Genomic DNA, 22,572 nt, shown 5'->3' on the forward strand with positions numbered 1-22,572 from the left:
GGGGAAGTAGAAGGGTCAAGGGGAAAAAAAGGAGACATATTTAATACTCTCTGTAACACTTTAAGCAATAAAACAAAATTTTTAAAAAAGAAAATGTGAATAAGAGAGCCAGCAAGCAGACGCACCTGGGAGGCACACATGAATAATAGATTTTATTTATATTATCAATAACCTAATATGCTAGATATAAAAACATAGAAAGCCAGATGTGTGCTATGTTTTCTTCTAATAAGGATTATAGTCTATAGACAGGACAGAAGGGGGAAACAAGAAATATAGCTGCTTTAGGATAAAGAATCATGGGTTAATTTTTTAGTGAAAATTAAATTGAGAGAAATGGAAAAAAAAGAGAGAGAGTCCAGGAATCTTGAAAGCCTTACTTTGGCAAAGAAAATTGAAAGATTGGTGCAATTATATAAAATAAGTTGTAAACATCATGTGCTACCCCACCCCCCACCCCGAGCACACTATTTAGAAACCTAGATGAATGTCTACTTAATATATACAAGTTAGATATATTTCTCTGTGGCTACTATTTCTATAATAATAGCATTGAAATGTTATAATTATAGATTCCTTTAGTAGCACTTGGGCCTATATTTTTAGACAATGTTATGTTATGAATCACCATCTCAAAATGTAAGAAAATTATGCAGTACGGTTTTAGAAGGAATATACTACTACTCATATACTTTTAAAATATATTTATATTGATTTCAGAGAGGAAGGGAGAGGGAGAGAGAGATAGAAACATCAATGATGAGGGAGAATCACTGATCGGCCAGTTGCCTCCTGCATGCCCCCCACTGGGGATTGAGCTCACAACCCAGGCATGTGCCCTTGACTGGAATTGAACCTGGGACCCTTCAGACCATAGGCCAACACTCTATCCACTAAGCCAAAACCAGCTAGGGCTAATACTACTCTTATTAAAGCTAAATGCATATTTATGAGTTTCAATGATATTGTTTTTAGTGAAAGATTATTTGTTTAAAAGTGCAGGCCTAGATTCTTCAGCTGACAAACTAGCTGAAATATAATGTTATTTTAAAAAATTAATAGTGAAATTATCTGAACAAATTGAATACAGTAGTGTCATTGCTATTGTTGAGACATGTTAAAATGGTAATATTTGTATAAAGGCTGCAGTTGCACATGTTGAAACTAATGAAGAATATGATGATTCTTAAAAAATACATCTGACCATTTCTGTTGTGGATCTTGTGTAGTTGAATACAACATTTTTGTCTGGCATATTATTTGATTCAAGTGAAAATAAGAGATTTAACAACTTTCTCTTTGTCAGTATATCTGTGGAATCAGGTAACCAAAATTCTATTCTCAGAGTAGCATGACACCCATTATACAATCCTCGTACACAAACAACTATTTCTTTCTTTTTTTTTTGGTCATTTTTATTTTTTAAATTTCTTTATTGATTAAGGTATTACATATGTGTCCTTATTCCCCCCATAAGCTCCCCGACCCTCCCACTCATGCCCTCACCCCCTGTTGTATGTGTCCATTGGTTAGGCTTATATGCATGCATATTTCTTTAGTAAAAATTATTATTATATTTTCTGAGAAACTTGCAAATTGCATCAAGATTATCAAACTAAATGCAATGGCTAAGCACTAACTTTTCATGCTATAATATAAAGGAGTGCATGTGTGTGTGTTGGGGGGAGGGGTAATTCCTTGTCACAGTACTCCGGGAGATTGTTCTGGAAACCCAATGTCTCTTCTCCCGTTCTATTTTATTTTTTTAATTAGAAGGAAATTGTGAGCAAATTGAAGGAAATCAGAAAATATTTAAAGATGAGAGTTGTTCAGAATACATAGATCGGGAAATGAGTAGGGGAATTAAAAATTAGTTGATACAGTATCTGAAAGAGGGAAATATCATATAAAGGAAGAAATGATTAATTTGAGATTTATCTAGAAATAATAAAAATAAATTAAGATAAGGAATATGTGGGCATTATTATCAACACAAACTACCTTGGTAATGAAACTTGAGAAATAAAAAAGAATAATCTCTAATAGGAAGATAATAGCATTTTTCTTTACTTAGAGCATTTTGGAACTCAGCAAGATAAACCGTCAGCCCTGGTGCTGATTTGGTACAGAAGGGACAAGATAAGCAGGTAGAGCATCTTAGTTCTAGTTTCACAGTTCAGTAAATCCTTTTACAGGAACATGACAACCTAGTGGTATGTGCTTTTAAAGAGGTCTAAAATATTATAAGTTTAGTCAAGATTTTGTTATATAAGCTATTGTATTTGGGGGGAGGTTCAGTTAAGTTATGATCAGGGGGCTTTAGATCTCTTACTATCAAGTCAAAATTCAGGAGCATCACTGGCTGATTTATTCAAGGATCATATCTATGTTACATCAAATTTTATAATGATTCTTTTTGTGCGTTATTGCTCTATCTGCTGAGCAGAGTTGAAAAATAACAATATCTTATTTCACCAGAATATTATTTTAATATTAAACATTTACAGAAACTGTTTACATTACAATAAAATTTTAAGTCTCATAATGGAAAATTAATTTCACAGTTTCAGTTATGCCTTGTTATAATTTCAAAAGTGAATGTAATTCATTTTACCATTTTCTAACATTATGTAGTAGTTTTAGAATGGGACTTAGACTGGGTTGTACATATACTGGTAAATCAAGATTAATTTTTATTTCAGTAAAATGTTCCAATATCTCAGGCCTATGGAAAAAAAATACAGATTCTTCTTATTCTGTAGTAAAATGAGTGTTTCCCAGTGAGCTTGGATGTATGCATATCTCTTTTTATAGTGAATTATCTGACTATATTTCTTAAACACAAACTAGAAAGCAATTGAAAAATAAAAGCATTATAGGGGACCCAGTAAAAGGCAAACAGAAGGGATGCAAATTTTTAGTTGACTTGGGCTAGGAAAAATAAAGCATGAAGTAATGCTTTGTTGATTTGGGTGTGGGAACTTGTATTTCTTAGCTTTCAAACCTCCGATCATATTATTTATTATTTCTGAGTATGTTATATTTCATTTTAGAACTTCATGTTCAAAACAATGATTAGACATTTTGTACCTTACAATGTGAACAACCCACTAATTTTAGTGATCATCTGTCACCACACAAAACTATCACAATATTGTTTTTATTTTTAAATTGAATTTATTGCAGTTACATTGGTTAATACAATTATATAGGTTTCAAGTATAAAATTTGGTAATACATCACCATTATATTGTGTTATGTGTTCACCATCCAGTCTAGTCTCCTTCCATCATCATTTACCCTTCTTGCCCACTCATACCTCCCTACACCCCCTTTTTCCTCTTGTAATCACTATACTATTGTCTGTGTCTATGAGTTTGTTTGTTTTTAGCTTAATCCCTTCACTTATTTCATCAAGTCCCCCATACTCCTCCCCTCTGACATCTATCATTCTGTTCTCGGGGATGTCCATCTTAATCACTCTTATTCAACATATTGTTGGAAGTTCTAGTCATAGCAATCAGACAAGAAAAATAAGTAAAAGGCATCCAAATTGGAAAGGAAGATGTAAAACTTTCATTATATGCAGAAGACGTTATACTATATATAGAAATCCTTAAAACTCCACCAGAAAATTGCTAGAACTGATACATGAATTCAGTAAAGTAGCAGGATACCAAATAAATATACAGAAATTGCTGGCATTTTTATACATCAATAATGAACTACAAGAAAGCAAAACTAAGAAGATAATAAAATTTACAACTGCAAAATAAATAAGTAAGGTAGCTAGGAATAAATTTAACACCTATACTCAGAAAATTGTAAGATATTGAAAAAATAAAATGAGGGAGATACAAATAATAAATAAGTGGAAGCAGATACTATGCTTACGAATAGTAAGAATTACCATCATCAAAATGTCCATGTTACCCAAAGAAATCTATAGATTCAACATAATTCCTATCAAAATACAATGTCATATTTCACAGAACTAGAACAAAATATTCCAAAATTTTAATGGAACCAAAAAGACCATAAATGGCCTCAGTCATCTTGAGAAAGAAGAAAACAGTTGGAAGAATCATACTACCTGATATCAAACTATAATGCAAAGCCATAGACATCAAAACAGCTGGCATAAAAACAGACATAGAGTTCAATGGAAGAGAATAGAGAGCCCAGATATAAACCTACATATACCTTTTTGGTCAATATTTCATAAAGGATGCAAGAACATAAAATGCGGTAAAGACAATCTATTCAATATGTGGCGTTTGGAAAATTGGACAGTACATGCAAATAAAAAGAAACTATACCACATCCTTACACCGTACAAAAGAATAAACTAAAAATGGACTACAGGCTTAAATATAAAACTTGAAACCATAAAAATACTAGAAGAAAACAGGCAATAAAATCTCATATTTTTTTTGTAGCAATATTTTTTCCAATATATTGCCTTGGGCAAGGGAAACAAAAAATAAAGGGACTACATCACACTAAAAAGTTCTTGCACAACAAAGGAAACCATAAAAACAAAAAAGAGAGAAAAGAAAAGACAGCCCACTAAATGAGAAAACAAGTTTGCTAATAATACATCTGATAAGGGGTTAATAGCCACAATTTATGAAGAACTCAAACAGCCTGGACCACGTTACTCAGTGGTTGAGCACTGACCTATGAACCGTGAGATCAAGGTTCAATTCCTGGTCAGGGCACATGCCAGGGTTGTGGACTCGATCCCCAGTGGGGGGGCATGTAGGAACCAGCCTATAGATGTTTCTCTTTTATCAACATTTCTATCCCTCGCCCTTCCTTTCTCTCTAAAATCAATATAAACATTTAAAAAAAAACTCAAAATGAGATATCACCTCACACCTGTCAGAATGGCTGTCACTAATAAATCCACAAATGCCAAGTGTTGGTGAGGATGTGGAGAAAAATGAACCCTCACGCATTGGTGGGAATGCAGATTGGTGTGGAAAACAGTATGAGGTTATCTCAAAAACTCAAAAAAAAAATGGAGCTGCCTAATGATCCAGCAATTTCACTTCTGGGAATATATCAGAAGAAATCTAAAACTCTGATTTGAAAGAATATATATACACCTATGTTCACTGCAGCACTTTTTACAATAGCCAAGATTTGGAAGCAGCCCAAGTGCTCATTAGGAGATGGGTGGTACATTTACACAATGGAATACTACTGAGACGTAAAAAAAAAAAGAAAAGAAAAGGAAATCTTACCTTTTGCAACAGCATTGATGGAGGGTATAATGCTAAATGAAATAAACCACTCTGAGAAAGACAAGTACCATATGACTTCACTTATATGTGGAATATAATAAAAAAAATAAACAAAATAAAAATAGAACTTCATGTTTAAATATAACTGTGGAGGTATCATCATCAGCTGTATTTCTATATACTTCTTTCTGTACTTGGAGAGTTTTTGTAGAGCTTATTATAAATTGTTGATGTTTTTAAGACAAACTCACTGAAAGTGTAGTGAAAATGAAAAAAATATTAAAATGATTGGGGTTTATTTATTCAGGAAGATGAAACAGATTCATTCATTGGAATAAAGAGGAAAAGGGATTTTAATGAGGCATAAGAATAGGATGTCAGACTCAATTGTTAACCAGCAAAGGATGCTGCACTGTAGAACATAGGAGTATTGATAGCCTATATATTAGGAAGTATTCTTAAAGCAAAACATTTTAACATCCATGTGGTCCCTTTCAAAGGAAGCATTCTCTATTGATACACAATTTAAGATTATGCTAAGTCTATACAGGGCAGGGTATTTTTTAAAGATGTGTTTGTTCACAAGTAGCTATATTTTTATTTCTGTGATTCTGAAATTTGCAAATTAAAGTGATTTTAATAAAGTCTGCTTCCTGTGGTCACATAGATCTGGTCCTTTACTGACTCCAAATCTGTGATCCAGATCCCTTTCTAACATATCTTTACTTAAATTACAAAAGTAAATAGCTTTCCCTAGTGCAAAGATTCTGATTAACAGCCTAAGTTCTGAGACAAGCCCGATTTTAAATGTCAGTCATGACCTCCTGTATCCTAATCATTACACAGCTCAGCAGAGAAGAAATGTAGTTGAATTTGCACTCAGACAGGTGTTAAGTACAGAACCCACCAGAGGTAAAGGTATATCTTTCACTGCAGTTCAAACAAGAAACCATCTAAGGGCTCTGAGCCTGCATATCATGAGGGAGGCTTGTCAGACGTAGGGAAGAACTTTGGACAAGTACAGTTCAAGCATAGTAAAGGAAGGCATTGGTTCTTATCGCTAAAATACAACCACTCTAAGTACTGAAGTTAGTACAGAAGAGTTTTTAAAAGACTTTAAAATGTAAAACTATTATAAAAGAAGTAATCAGACATCAGAACCCTCCTTAGTAATGGTCTCCTTATTTAGAAAGGATAGTCTGCAGAAGTGTATTATTTTTTAGGAAGAAATTAGCTCCTGGTTCTATAGTATCCAATTTACATAGCTGCAATTATGTTAGAGATTTTTACTACTAATATAACATGACTACCAACATTCTCCTGGTAACTTTCAAGGTATGTGTACCATTACCCTACTACCAGCTTTTGATCTGGTGAGGGAAGGCAGTGTTCTGTATGGACGGGTGACAAATGAGCTAAATTGCAGTTTATTGTGACAACTGAACCAAAAGTTTGCTTTTGTTCAGTATCCAACAGACTTTTGCAATAAATGCACTTATGAAACCATAAATTTATTCATCCTTACACTGTTCTAAAAAGTTTGCAAAACTATGTCCTGTAAATGAGAAAAAAATAAGTACATGATGAAATCTAGGGGAGATAGGAATGTGTTTACAACACTTAAAATGAAGCAAGGAGTAAAGTGAGCAAACCAAATGCATGTTGTACAAGTGCTGCTTTTGCTAGAGGTGAGCCTTAAATTTGACTCTCAGAGCTCTAGGAAATAATGTGAATAAGAAACAGAATCAGTTGTTTCACTCTATCCACTCGATAAAAACAAACCTCCGTGTTCTTGTCTGATCTTTTGTATTTCTGTTTCACTCATATGTGGGATATAAAACTGAAAGGAATAAATGAATAAACAAGAAAAACAAACAAAAACTTATAGACACCAGACAATAGTAAGATTTCCCTATTTTTGGTTTGCCTACCCCCCTTTTTTTAATTGATTGATTTTAGAGAGAGAGGAAGGGAGAGAGAGAGAAAGAAGAATCAATTTGTTGTTCCACTTATCTGTACATTCATTGGTTGATTCTTGTATGTACTCAGACCAGGGATTGGACCCACAACCTTGGTGTATCTTGATGACCCTCTAACCAACCGAGCTACCCAGCCAGGACCAACTTGCCTATTTTTATGCCTTAGTTTATACTTTTCTCATCATCTTATAGGTGCTTTTTATTCATTATAGACATTAACTACATATTTGTCACATGTTTGCTAAATATTTTTTTCCATAACTTTTTTCATAATAAAGCACTGGGTACCGCTTCATGTCTCCTCTACTTGTGCTTACCCCTCTCCTTCTGGCTCCCACTTCCAGCTGTTCTCAGTTCTGGTGTATTTCCCAAACAGCTGTTCTCAGTTCTGGTGTATTTCCCAAACATCCAAGCCTTTGCTCCTACCCACCCTCTACTTGGAAAGCTCTTCCACCAGAGGGTCACGTGGCTCCCTCCTTCTATTGGGACTGAAATAACGCTACTCCACCTCTATCTCCACATTTAGGTTTGTTTTTATTCATAGAAATAGTTCTCATTGCTGTATTAGAGGTAGAATAGTTCTCATCTAACCTTTTTTCACATTCCCTTCTGTTGCACAACAGTCTCCATGAGACCAGGGATGTCTTGGTTTTGTTCAGTCCTGCACCCCTGGCATCTAGAACTCTGCCTTGCACACAGTAAATGCTATAGATTGGAGGAGAAAATTCTTTTTTGTTTTTTTATTTTAATTGATGGTACATATAATTTTTAAAAAGGTAGAGGTCACTGAAATCTTTCAAGTAACTTGTAATAAACTTCTGACGTGGACCTATGTTGTAGTGTACACACTAAGTAGTGAAATAGGCACTACATTTAAAAAATATATATTTTTATTGATTTCAGAGAGGAAGGAAGAGGGAAGAGAGACGGAAACATCAGTGATGAGAAAGAATCATGGATCTGCTGCCTCCTGCATGCCCCACACTAGGGATTGAACCCCCAACCCGGGCATGTGCCCTGACTGGGAATTGAACCGTGACCTCCAGGTTCCTAGGTCAATGCTCAACCACTGAACCACACCAGCCAGGCGGCACTACCTAGTATTAATTCTTAATTATCTGCCAGTGAGTTATTCTTTATTTACTATTCCAAAGTCTCACACCAGTTATGTTTTTAACCAGTTAACTGCCACATATCCAAAAGAGAAACAATTCCCACACGCCATAGACGCTTATGGCATAAAAGGGTCAACAATCACTAGCCTGTCTAGCTAAGCATGTGTACTACTGTCACTGCTGTCTGAGGCGTCCTCACTTACATATGGCTGTGCCCTTCCAGGGCCTAGGCTACTGGTGAGGAGACGGATGCTTCCTGTTGTGAGATGAGTTATGTCCCTCCCAAATTCATACGATGAAGTCCAAACCCCCAGCACTTACTCGAGGATCTGGTCTTTAAAGAGGTGAGTTATAGTGAAGTCATTAGGTTGGGCCCTAATCCAACCTGACTGGGGTCATTATAAAAAGAGGAAATTTGGACGCACTAAAGGACACCAGGGATGAGTGCTCACAGAGGAAAGACCATGTGCGGACATGGTGAGATGACCATCTGCAAGCCACGGACAGAGGCCTCTGGAAAAAAAAAAACTGTCAAAACCTGGATTTTGGACTTCTAGCCTCCAGAACTATGAGAACATACATTTCTGTTGTTTGAGCCACTCGGGTGTGTGCCATTATGTTACGGCAGCCAGAACAGGTTAACGCCCTACCATCCCTGCTCTTTCACTGGACGTAAACCAGGTGCCTGGAGGTATGACTGAGCCTCTTCTGCAAGGACTCTGAGGTTCCCCTGATATCTGTGTCTGCGGAGGCTCAGTGACTTCTAAGTATGCAGTGTTGCAGGGCAGCTGCAGCACCTGAGGCAAACAGCCTTCTAGTGATCTTGAGGAAGAAAGAAAAGTGTATGGTTGGTTTATACCCTACTGCCCTAGTGATGCAGCCGGGGATCATGCGCAGTATCCCTTTCTACTTACAGTTTAGTTTTTGTGTCTTGGCTAGTGCATAATAAATTGAAGATATGATATAATTACTAATGAAAGCATTGTTTCTGAGGGAAAAGTATATTTCTAAATGATCATTCTGGGGGGGGCGGGGAGAGACATATTTGAGTTTAGGATTGCCTGATTGTCTCTACTTTATTATAATTGGAGATGACCTATGTGAGGGATGATAGAAACTTAAGAAAAAAAGATAATAGAAAAGAAAAAAAGTCACTCCTGGCTGCCCTTGTCAGAGAAGCTGAGGAGAGCGATCTGGCCAGAGCAGCTGGCCCTGCAGGAGCAGCTGTGCCTTGCATGCGCAGAATGGAAAGCCTGGGCTAAGGTAGCTCAGAGCAGTCAGGGGTCAATGGCCAGGACTCTGACCCAGCAGACATGGCAAAGCAAGGGAGAAGAGGAAACCCTGGAAATGAGAAAGACTAAAGGCAGAGCACATGGCGAAGTTATGATTCTAAGTGACCTTCACAATTGAGCATGATCCCTCTCAGGCATGAGATAAAAAAATCTAGGCGGGATGTTAAGGGACCGGCTTTATAGATAGGAATGGGGTCCTGTAAATACATGGGTTTTCTAGGCCAAAAACTGAAAACAGAAACCCTGTTCTGTAGAGCAGGTCATCATGGTAGGCAGCAGGCAGGAAATAAATACTGTGACTATGGTGATGTGGGACAATTTAGAGTTCATTACTGCACCCAGACAGCATGCTGAAGCGCCTGGTAGACCAAATGCAGCCATGCATTGAGGAGAAAGGTGGGGCTCATCCGTGATTTCAGTCATGTAGGTCTGGTACCCTCAGGCCAGACATACAGTATTTAACTCTGCTCTGTCCTTTGATTTAAAATCAAAGGAATTTCTCACATCATATGATTTCTTTACAAATGCCCACATTGAGGTGGGAAGGAAGTAATATCACATTCCACTGTGGTTAGCATCTCCTAATCCATCTTTCTCTCTATTTAACACTGACACATCCTTGATAGCAGCCGCTGGGTGATTTTCTTAATTCCGTCTTCAGAATTACCTATAACACCAATCTAAGGTAACACCAACTTCCCTTTATATAGACCGCCTGCTTTTGCTAACTTTTTTTCACCTCTGATCTCATATAAAAAATACATGCCGCTTTATTCTTATGTCTTAGGTTTTACAAAATTACAGATCAGAGCTAGATGTGCCGGGGGAAAAGCAAGGAAGAAACAGCTTGTTTGTCACACAAGTGCAGATGCTCAAAAGAATGAAAAAGCGAGTGGCAGCTCATGTGTTCTGGGGATTTAGTGAAGAGGAGTTAGGTCCTTCAAGATCTTCTTGGAAATATTCCTGTCTTCCCAGGTGTGCCCTAATCATAAAAGCCGTGCCAAAACTGACAGATAAAAGAATTTTTAGAATTTATAATTTGAACGTGGCAAGTCAGAGCCAACTTGCAAAACTGCCCTGTTAAAAACAATCATGGGAACAGCCAGGAGTGAATACTCACTCTGTAGAATTGAATGCTGTTAAACACCTTAATCAAATTAGATATAGAAATAAAGATATTTTTTCTCAGAAGAGTTTCAAATAATCGGATGCATTTCTGAGAAAAGCACTTTTGCCTTAGTAAAAGAACAAGTGGCTGGTGCTTGAACTAGAAAATACTGAGGTCTAAAGTGAGAGAGGTTTTTATTCAATGCCTTCAACACATGAAGAAGAACATTACTTTGTTGAAGAACTAAGACATCATGCTCACTGAGAATCATAATGTAAGCATTCAAGGCCAACAGCTAGAACCCATGATCCTGTGTACTTCTCATTCTGTAGGCAACCTGGAAAGTGACCCTATCTTTATCCCAGTCTTTGAGACCAGCCTTGTCATGGGACACAAGTTCATTGAATCTGCAGAATTTCTTTGTCTCCTCCTCCCTGTTCCTTCTCCCCTCTCCCTGGTTCTTTCTATGATCTATATATCACAGTTTCCAGTGATCGGTTTCTAGTTTTTTCTTAAGTGATCACCACTTCTCTTTCAAGCACCCATATTTCCTAGTATTTTTGCATCCTTTGATGGTTTCACAATCACATCCTCCTTACCTTCTCATTTAGAGTAGTAGAAACTACTTTGTCTGAACCTTGTCCTTAAATTTGCATGCATTTAAATATTTGCTATACATACTTAATTCTTCTCATAACTGAGTTATTTTGTAGAACAACCTTTCATGAGACAATATTTTCTCTCTCTGAACCCCGGTTCATTCATGACTGTATCTCCTACCAAAACTTATCAGTGTTATCATGATCCACCCATACCTCTCTAAGCTGCTGGGTCCACTCTGGCTGCAACAGACAGCCTAGTCCTTAGGATTCTTTTGGAAATTCAGCTATGAATCCTATTCACCTCCTCCTTCTTGTAGAATGTTCTTAACCTCTGATACCTTCCTTTAGATTTACACAGTCAATTGTGTGTCCTAAAATCACTGTCTACTGTCTTTATTCCTCTTTTCAGAGCATTTCTTGCGCTTCTTGCTCTGACCTTCTATATCCTGAGCCAACCTGCTTCCACCTGAGCTGTAACTATGAAAGTGCATTCTGAACTCCGGATACTCGGAAAGCGATCTTTGACAGAAAATAGCATTATACAGTATAAGTATTTTTAGCTGCCAACTGTGTGAGCTGTAAGTAAAGTATTTTGAAGTGCTAAATATATTTGGGACGTGTCAAGAGGGAGTTGGCAAATATCCTGGGGTGGAAAAAGTCCTAGATGTGCTACATCTGGCGCACGTTTTTAGGATGTCCTATATTTGCTCTGTATTTTGATTTCTGAAGAGATCCAGGGGTGTTTCCCTACAAAAGAAGCAAAAAAATGTCAGAAATGCCTTTATTGAACAATCTCTGAAGTTTTCTCTCACCCTCCCCTTTGCCCTTCAAATTAAAATGTTCATGATGCTTAACTTTAGTCTTCAGATATATATATATATATACAGAAACCTCTGGAAGGGAATGATATGCAGTTATGATGACAAAACACAGATGGTAACATGAAAGTGTTTTTTTTTATTGTTGTTTTTTTGGTTACAGCTGAATGTTATTACTGCCATTATTGTTTTCTTAGTTTATTTTTAATTATTTTTATTTTTATTGGCTGGTCATTATAAATCTTCTATAAATCTTCTGACTAATTCTTCCTGGTTGGTATATTCAAGGGAATTGTCATAAGTAGTTTATTGAATAAAGAATAAATTCCAAGAAAAGATGAAATTTTGTGAGATGTTTATCTTTTGGTTCTGGTCCTAATATTACCAATTCTCAGAATATTTTCTGACTTCTATTCTCAACTTGGATACATATGGAGCTCCTAATAATGCCTCTTTATTTTATGCAAAGCTCAGGCTAAAACTTCCCTGTGACCCTCACTAGAAATTCAGTGCCTCCTCCCACCCTTCTCCCAATAGGTATGGAAATGGGAGAGGGACTTGGGGATGGGGATGAGTGTGTTCCTGTATAGAGGTGGGGTAACCAGTCAAGAAATCTTAGTGAATCATGCTTTTTACTACTTAGGGTCCTGAAAAAAAAGAGATTAATTTGTAGGGTTGAAGTGTCTCAAACTTACTTACTATGTTTGTAATGAATATGAATTTTTAGCTTCAGGGTGGACACTGATCATCAACAGATCTTTATAGAGATATCACCTCTGACTTCTAATAGACCTGTAGATTATTAAACCACTGCTTTCTGTCAGCTCCATCTCATATATTTTATAGTTTGTATAAAGATACTTGACATTATCATTGTCTTCTTGTGATAGTACTAAGTTGCTGTAGACATTTCCTGATTCCATCTGACAAGAGAGTATTATCTGCCATAAATGTACTTTTGGGGGGGGAATAATCTATTTATGAGATTTTATTAAAATTCTACCAAAACTGTAATGGTGATGCTAAAATATTTTCAAAATTTTAGAGTTTTTTTTACTTTTTTCTTATTTTTCTTAGTATTTAAGTTTACATAAAATTCAACATATTCACAAATATAAATCTATCTTTAATATATTTATGACTCCAAATACCATTTTAAATTTTGAATTATCCAAGATATTTTTCTCCACTTTTCAATAAATGCATTTCATTTAAATTCTCTTTAAAGAAAGATGGTTCAAGAAAATGGGTTTGGGTTATATTCAGTGTATTTCTGGAGTATCCATGTAAAAAATTATAGAACCTTACATTTCCCATATTTATTAATCTTTATAGAACTTATTGAAAGGTTCATAAAACCAAAGGATTAAGTTTCAGAATTCACTAGATGAGTTGCAGTTGTAGCAACATGCTATATTACTTACATATTTTTCTTTTAATTTATTTTATAATTATAGTTGACATACAATATTAGTTTCAGGTGTACAACATAGTGATTAGACTTTTATATACCTTACGAAGTGATCATCCTGATAAGTCAAGTACTCATTTGACATCATACAGAGTTATTGTAATATTATGAATCTACTAGAGGCCTGATGCACGAAATTTATGCAAGGGACTTGGTCCTCACAGCCCCTCGCACAGCCGTGGCTTCATCTATACAGTTGTCCGGACGGTCGTCCAGACAGTCATCCTACTATTCAGTCTTATTAGCATATTAGCTTTTTATTATATAGGATTCCTTATGCTGTACTTGATATCCCAGATATTTTTATAACTGGCAATTTGTATGTATTGATCCCTTTACCTTTTTTACTTATGCTCCTAAACCCACTCCCATCAGGCAACCATTGATTTGTTCTTTCTATCTATAAGTTTGTTTCTATTTTGTGTTCTTATTGTTGTTGATTATTTTGTCTTTTAGATTCCACATATAAGTGAAATCATATGGTATTCCACTACTGAATATTAATTAGAAGAAATCCAAGACACTAATTTGAAAAGACATGTGCACCCCTATGTTCATTGCAGCATTACTTACAACAACCTAATTGTCCGTGAATAGACCAAGGGATAAAGATGTGGTACATATATACAATGAAATATTACTCGACCATAAAAAGAATAAAATCTTACTATTTGTGAAATAAGTCAAAGAAAGACAAATACCATATAATTTCATATTTTTCTTAGTTTTTATTTTGATATTTTGTCACAAATACCTCAGATATTTTTAAAAATATATTTTATTGATTTTTTTACAGAGAGGAAGGGAGAGAGATAGAGAGTTAGAAACATCGATGAGAGAGAAACATCGATCAGCTGCCTCCTGCACACCCCCCACTGGGGATGTGCCCGCAACCAAAGTACATGCCCTTAACCGGAATCGAACCTGGGTCCCTTGAGTCCACAGGCTGATGCTCTATCCACTGAGCCAAACCGGTCAGGGCCAAACACCTCAGATTTTAATTCACATATAAAAATGCAGTGAGGAGAGAAATTTACTTCATTGTATGCTGGGATACAGTTGTGATAATTAAGAATTCAGCAATGACATTTGGTAAATGATCTGTAACATCATTGAGAAGAAATGGAAAGTATTTCTGTGTTAGATTTCATCACAAATAGCCAATAACCCTTTGACAGTTTAACGGCAATCTGCTCTATCATCTATAAGACCAAGAGATAGCAAGAAAAAGAAATCTTTAAAAATCAGCCATATTTTCTGGTTGAACAAATATCTGAATATAAATCTAGACTTTGTGTTTCAAAAATAATCCCATATTGTATTTGAATAGTCTTTTAATTCATTTCTCTTTAATTATCTTTATGATTCATGTATTGACCTTTTTAATTACTATTAAAGAGAATTATTGAATGTGTATGCATGGGGGAGTTTAGACACTATATTTTGTGGTAGTTGATAAAGGAGAGAGGGAGAGTTAATGATTAGCCTGCTAACCTTTAAAGGATTGCTCAAGAGAAAATTCACTTGGAAAAGGAAAACTTGATGCTTCCAGTATTAATGATTCATCAAATATATTAAGGATGATAGAATCTTCTGTAGAACACCCAGAATGATAGAGGTGCTTCTTTATTTTGTAACTATATCTATGAGATTATACTGTAAGTCCTGAAATAGTAGAGAGAGTCATCAAAGGCGGTTTCCCTATTTGTAAATGTTTTTTCCTGTCAGCAGTCCAGCCATCACTTGCCTTCTCTTTTTGGTCAATAGCTTAGTAATTGAACCATAACATTTATAATTCAGTAGTTTAAACATACCTGTCTACTTTGCCACAGGCTCAGGGGAATTTGATGTGTTTTGTCTCAATGAGTCAGCTTTATTGATGCTCTTGTTGTAAGAGTTGCATGTACAGTTTAAACTTTCCTGGGAAAGATGCTTCTTTGCCGTACGACTGAAAATTATTCATTAAATAATTCTAATTTTAGCATAGAAGATTTAAATTTAGGAATGAAGACCATAAAATCTAATTTATGGTTAGATTATCACCCACACATGATAATTCAGAGAAGTAAATAATTGGTATTTATATTTGAGACAAGTTCAGTGTTTCAGCACAGATTTTATGTATGTGTCTCTAAGTGAAACTGCTGTTACTGTTTCTTGAATTCAGTAGAGTTTGCATTTTATTATTTGGATGATGATGAAGCAGAGCATAAGGAAGGCTATTCCACTATCATATAAAAATGTTAATTGTCAGTGTATATTTATATCATGTAAAAATGATAAGAGAGAAGGAGAGGTCTTGGCATAAACTTCTTAACAGCTCTGACTGCAATTATAATTTTATATATATATTTATTATGATTGTCTGTTTTCTACACTTGATTTTACGTTTCACATAATTAAGAGTAGAACTGAGTTCTGCTCATCATAATTCCAAAATCAATCACTTTGCCTAGAATCTAGTAAATGCTCAGAAAAGATTTGTTGAATGAATTAGCAAGTGAATAAAAGGAACACTAATCCAATATTTAAACAACTTCAAAACACTTGGCCATACTTGTTCAACTGAAACATATTAAGAAAAATTAGACTGTGATGAAGTTTAATTTATTTTCAGAACTACTGATGCTTCCCAGAAGCAAAGGGAAACATAAATATATGTGCATTCACTTTAACTCTGTTTTCTTAGTAGGTACCATATGTTTTTATGGAAATAGTTCTAAAATTTGTTCTTTTCATTCTATTTGGCAGTTTATTTAACTAATTATGATTTCAAGACTTGCATCCTCCTGAGAATTTTCTCCCCATCCCCTCTAAAGGGTAAAAGTAACCACTATTCTCATGTTACTATGCTTTTGCTATGTAAATATATAGAGAATGTAAACTATAAACCTCAAACTAGTTCATATATTATATACACATACATACATGCATACATAGTCTTCTTTTAGGGTATTTGAAATGTATAGATAAACAGTATTCCATACAAGTGTTTTGCAAATTAAATTTTTCACTTAACTTTTTGAAACTGGTATATGCAAATGTACTTGATTATATTAACTGCTCTGTAGCATTTCCATTGCATGAAATTTCTAACACTTGCTATGAACTACCCACTTACTACAAAAGGTTGGTTGCTGACAAGGGAACTTGAGTAAAGAAAAGGTTGACAGTAATGGGCATTCAAAATGAAATGTTGAAAGAAAAGATCTAGTAGAAAATAAAGAGTTAATGAGAAATAGAAGGGATTGCTGAAGCAACCACCTACAGCAGGCAAGATTGGAAGAGATCTAATGCAGAGTTGGGGGAAATATTTTTAGGCAGGAGAGTTGATATGTAGTCTTCTAGGATATAAGCTAAGAGTGCACAGGTGAAGATAATTATAGATGGCTGGATATTTGTGGGAGGTTATAAAGGTTCTTCTCAGATTTCTTCAATATTCTCAGTAAAGTGGGAAACAAGACATCTATGTATTTGTGTCAGGACAAAGGCTCTATCTGCATCAGCCTGGTCTCCTGTTTCACTGCACTTCTCCCAGTCACTCCAATATATCTTCCTATCTATGTGTATAAATGCCTAGATCTCATTAATTCTGTATCATATATGAATATTGTTGTGGCTATATTTCCCAGCTTAGTTTAAATATAATGAATATAAAGTAGGAGTCATTATCTGTTTTTACTAGTAAAGACTTTTTATTCTACTACTAAAATAATAGTGTGATATTGGGAATATCAGTGCTTTTAACTTTTCATCCTTAGGACAAGGTGGTTGCTTTTCAAGTTTGTTTCAACAATAGTATTCTAGGACCACTGATAGATATTATGAAACAAACAAAAGAGAGAGGGAGAGAGAGAGAGAGAGAGAGAGAGAGAGAAGAGAGAGAAGAGAAAATAAAAAGATCAAGAAAAAGAGGGAGGGAGGAAAGGAGGGGAGGAGTAGGAATAGTTTGAAGATGCTATAAAAATGGGCTTTGGCTGTATTTGGCTTTACCCATAATACTTAAATTCTTTTCAAAATTCTTGAGCAAAATATTAAAACTTTTATCTGAGTAGATTTCAGAGCTCGACATATGTTTAGAAATGTTCATAATTAAGCCGTTAAAATGTGGTTTGTGGTCACGTGTATATGTATGCCTTCAAGTCCATTGTGTAACAGTATTAAAGCATTAATAGGAAATTAACAACTTCTATATTTTTTATGCCTGGGTAAGTAGTTCACATTAACAATCATGCATTCAGACCTCATATATAAGTGGATATTATTTTCTATCTTTCAACCTGGACTTTCATAGTGACCTGTGCATTTCTTTATAGTTTTAACCTTCTGCTTCTGCATTATTCTCTATTTGTCTTATTTGTCATTGTACTGTCACTAGGTAGTCTAACCAGATGCTTGTCAATTTTATTTATATTTTTAAGAACCAGATTTCTTGTTTAGTTGATATTTCTGTATTATAATTTAGTTGACAACCTTATTTTTATTATTTTCTTCTTTCTGTTTGCTTTGCATTTAATTTGTTCTACTTTGTCTATTTTCTTAAGGTGAAATCTATTATTATTGATCTTATAATATTTAGTTTTCTAAGATAAACATATCATGCTTTAAACTTTCTTATAAGCACTGCTTTACAATACATCTTACGAAGTTTGATATGTTGTATTTTCATTTTCATCTGACTTAATATGTTCTAATTTCCCTTTTGATTTCCGTTTTGACCTATTGAATTTAGAAGTGCATTGTTATTGCTAACTTGTTTCCAGTATGAGAAAATCTATGTGATAGTAATTATTTTGGTTTAGCAATCTCAGCTTTCATATGAGCATAAGAAAAAATATGACTTTGAAAATCACCCAGGTTTTCTTGCTGTTAGAGTAGGAGTAATATTCTCTTAAAGCTTTCTAAATCTTAAGCAGAAGCAGAACTCTGCATGTAAAGCTCTTAAAATAATTACTAATAGTAAATGTTTCTAGAAATAGAGAAAATACATCTGTATGTTACTTGTGGGTATAGTTTTTCTTTCCAATACACTTACACTGTATGTATAGATATTTCAATGTGATTTGTTTAATCCTTATCTATAAATTGTCTCATCCATTAAACAATTTTTTAATTAAATTTATCGTGGGGACATTGGTTAATAAAATTGTATAGGTTTCAAGTTTACAATTCTATGATACATCATCTGTATATTGCAATGTGTGTTTACCACCCAAAGTCAAATATTCTTCCACTAGAGGCCCGATGCACAAAATTCGTGCAAGGGGCTCAGCCCTCCCAGCCCTGGCTTCATCCAGAAGGTCGTCTGGAAGGTTTTTCTGCTGTTCAGTCTAATTAGCATATTATGCTTTTATTAATACAGATTACCATATATTTGACACCCTTTACTCTTTACTACACTCCCACATCCCTTTCTTCTAATAACCACAATACCATTGTCTGTGTCTATGAGTTTTTCTTTGTTTGTTTGTTCATTTGTTGCTTTCAGTTTTATACAACATACGAGTGAAATCATTGAATTCATACTACTCAACACACACACTAAAAAAACATGTTCCAATTAAAAAAGGGGCAGAGGACCTGAACAGGCACCTCTCTGAAGAAGACATACAAAGGGCCAATAGATATATAAAAGTATTCTCACCTCCTAAGTGAAAATTAAAATTACAATGAGATGCCACCTCACAACTGTTAAATAGCTATTTTCAAGAAGACAAGTAATAGCAAGTGTTGGAGAGATTGTGAAGCAAAAGGAAACCTTATCCACTGGTGGTGTGAATGTATACTGGTACAGCCACTATGGAAAACAGTATGGAGGTTCCTCAAAAAATTAATAATGGAGTTACCATATGACTCAGCAATCCCTCTCCTGGGTCTCTACCTGAAAAATTTGAAAACATTTATTCACAAACATATATGCAGCCCTATGTTCATTGCAACATTATTTACGACGGCCAAGACATGGAGACTACAAAAGTGCCCTTTGGTAGATGATTGGATAAAGAAGAGGTGGTACATATATACAATGGAAAACTACTCTGCCATAAGAAAAGATAAAATATTGACATTTGCAACAACATAGATGGATCTTGAGAATATCATGCCAAGTGAAATAAGTCAGTTAGAAAAAGTAAAGATCCATTAAGTAATTTTCAATAAGACATTTTGAAAAATAAACCATAAAAACAGATAACTAGAATATCTTAAATTATTAGATTTAAAATATTTTCTGTGCGATTTATTATCTCATTTTGTGTTGGAAGTCTAAATAGCAATCATATAACTTTGTGTCTATGGAAACAATGGTAGGATTCTTTTTTTAAAATATATTTTATTGATTTTTTACAGAGAGGAAGGGAGAGGGAATATAGAGTTAGAAACATCAATGAGAGAGAAACACCGATCAGCTGCCTATTGCACACTTCTGCCCGCAACCAAGGTACATGCCCTTGACCGGAATCGAACCTGGACTCTTGAGTCCGCAGGCCGTCGCTCTATCCGCTGAGCCAAACCGGTTAGGGAAATGGTAGGATTCTTTATCTCTTCCCAGTAGCTGACATGTAGACTGTAGCTCTGTAGAACCTTGACTCTGTGCCCTCTCCTTTCATTTGTAAGTCTTTGTACATCAACAGAAGTTCAGCCAAAGTAGTAAGAGAATTATATTTGTGGGGGGAAAACACAAAAATTCTTCTCTTTATGTCTTTTCAAGTTTCAGGAAACTGCTAGCCATATTTGGAGTTTTATATTTGTTATAAGGGTCAAATTAGAATATGCATATGGAATAATATTCTGAACAGTAAGATGAGAAACAAATGTTAGAAATGTGGTGTTTGCATGCAGTATATACTCCATAAACACTTTTTGAATTGGCAGTGCTTCTAGGGAATCCAAAAAATTTCCATAGAACCTTTATAGCTTCAAGAAAAAAGGAAAATGAACTATGTTTTGGCTGCTAGGATTTTATTTTTGATACTGTTATATGAAGTATCTTTTAAAAAGTTACTAAGCAATTAGGAAAGTGTAGCTCTTTTGATATTATGTCATCTTTTAGATGCCATCCATCCAACGCACATAATGCTTAAAGAACGTTTATACTCTCTAGAAATGTGTGCAAATCCTGTTAAATAAATATATGGAGAACTCTAATGTGTCAGAAAGACTTCAGTGGGTAAAGTGTCTGGTTCCACATACAGGAAGGATGCTGCTTCTTTCCTGTGTGGTTACTCAATCTTTGCTATGCCAGCTTTAATCCTTCCTCTGTCTTCTCTAAAACATTTTTAAATATCAAAATAAAAAAATAAACACCTTACAGGTATACATTTGTGGACGTATGTTTCAACATTTAAACTAGAACCTTGGCTCAATAATCATGCTAATTTTGACTTGAAGGAGAAAATGAATTGGAGCATTTTGAAGCAGCCATTACATTGCTGCTTCAAAGGGCAATTGATTTTGTAAACACACACACACACACACACACACACACGCACACATCTTTATCTATTTATTGACATGTATATTGTATAGCATCAATTATTTTGTCATTGATTCTGTCATGATAACAATATTTTAATTGATAATCTCTTTACAAATATTTGGAAATTTTAAGACGCACTTCATGTGACACAACTTATTTTTACATTTAAAAATTTAAACACACCTTTTTATTACAAAAGGTTTCTAAGGAAATACAGCACTATATATATATGGACACAGGAGATTGACATTTGGAGATAAGCTAAATGACTATCAGTCATTGAACTCAAATATTTTTAAAAAATACTAACTAATGCAAACATAGTCCTTCACTCTTTAACATATTTCTGAATAACTTTTAAAAGGACAAGTTCTTTTTTTAACTCTACCTTGAAAACATATAAACACACAACAATTGATTCCTTTTCCAAGAGTAAACTGTTCTTTATTTATATCTGTTCCCAGCTGGCAGTGGGTGGCACCTCTCTCCTGAAATGCATATCTTGAAAAGCAAATGCGTAGGGAATATTTATTTAGCTACAAGCAATGGCACTTCCAGCTCTGTACTGTCACTTAGAGGAGTCCCTGAGTTCCGGGGAGAGAAATGTGGCTGTGCGTTTGCAGACTCTGCACAGTTCAGGTCTCAAATGAATGGGTCTTGTAAAGTCCTGATGGTTTTGTTGACCATGCTGGACTTAGCAGCATGATTGACTGGACTTATGCCATATTTGCACTGGTCGAATTATTGTCATTATTATCATTAATATGCATGAATTCTCCTTGTTGTTCTTTGGATCTGTTTGGAGTTTTCAGAGGAGCAACCTACTAGTGAGGCTTCAAACTGAAGATCATGTGCAGTTCAATTTTTAAAAGGAAAGTAAAGTGGAATGTTGGTTCTCAAACTTAATTAATTCTAGAGAGCTGTTGGAGAAGCTGTTTTTTAAAAACCGAATCTTTTTTTTTTCATTAAAAGTAATGTAAACTGAATTAATCCATTCTAGATCCCCAAATGATTTTCTGGTGTAACCTTTCTTATATACAGTACATGTCTAAAGTTCTGTTTAATCTATAAATAAATACTTAAAAAAGGACACGAAATGTAAATGAAAATTTAACAAAAAGGAAATAAAATGTACAGTTAAAATGAAAACTTAATAATAAGAAGCAGCAATCAAAGCAAAAAAATACCATGAAAATATTCACTGCACAATTTCCTGAGATTTTAACAATATGAGGTTTAGTGGTAAACTGACTCATACTCTGCATTCTCTTCTCGTGTTTGCCACCGGAGAGACTCGTGACTGATCATACATGTATCAACATGAAAGGGTTATCTGGTCCAGAACTGACGTTTTGCTCGCGAACAACTTGGTCGAGATGGGAGATGTTTGAGACCAAGGTTTGACTTGCATTTTATCAACCCATACTTGAGATCAAGTTGGAAAAATAGGAAGGGCATATT

The 22,572-nt window shown here is 34.9% G+C and overlaps 1 protein-coding gene across 1 annotated transcript in view; it reads left to right on the forward strand.

Moving 5' to 3' along the window:
- ZNF804B (zinc finger protein 804B) overlaps positions 1 to 22,572 on the forward strand; it is a 380,963-nt gene that overhangs the window by 104,056 nt on the left and 254,335 nt on the right. The window lies entirely within an intron of this gene.

Source organism: Myotis lucifugus, unplaced genomic scaffold, assembly GCF_000147115.1.
Source record: "Myotis lucifugus unplaced genomic scaffold, Myoluc2.0 scaffold_257, whole genome shotgun sequence".
Lineage (NCBI taxonomy): Eukaryota > Metazoa > Chordata > Mammalia > Chiroptera > Vespertilionidae > Myotis > Myotis lucifugus.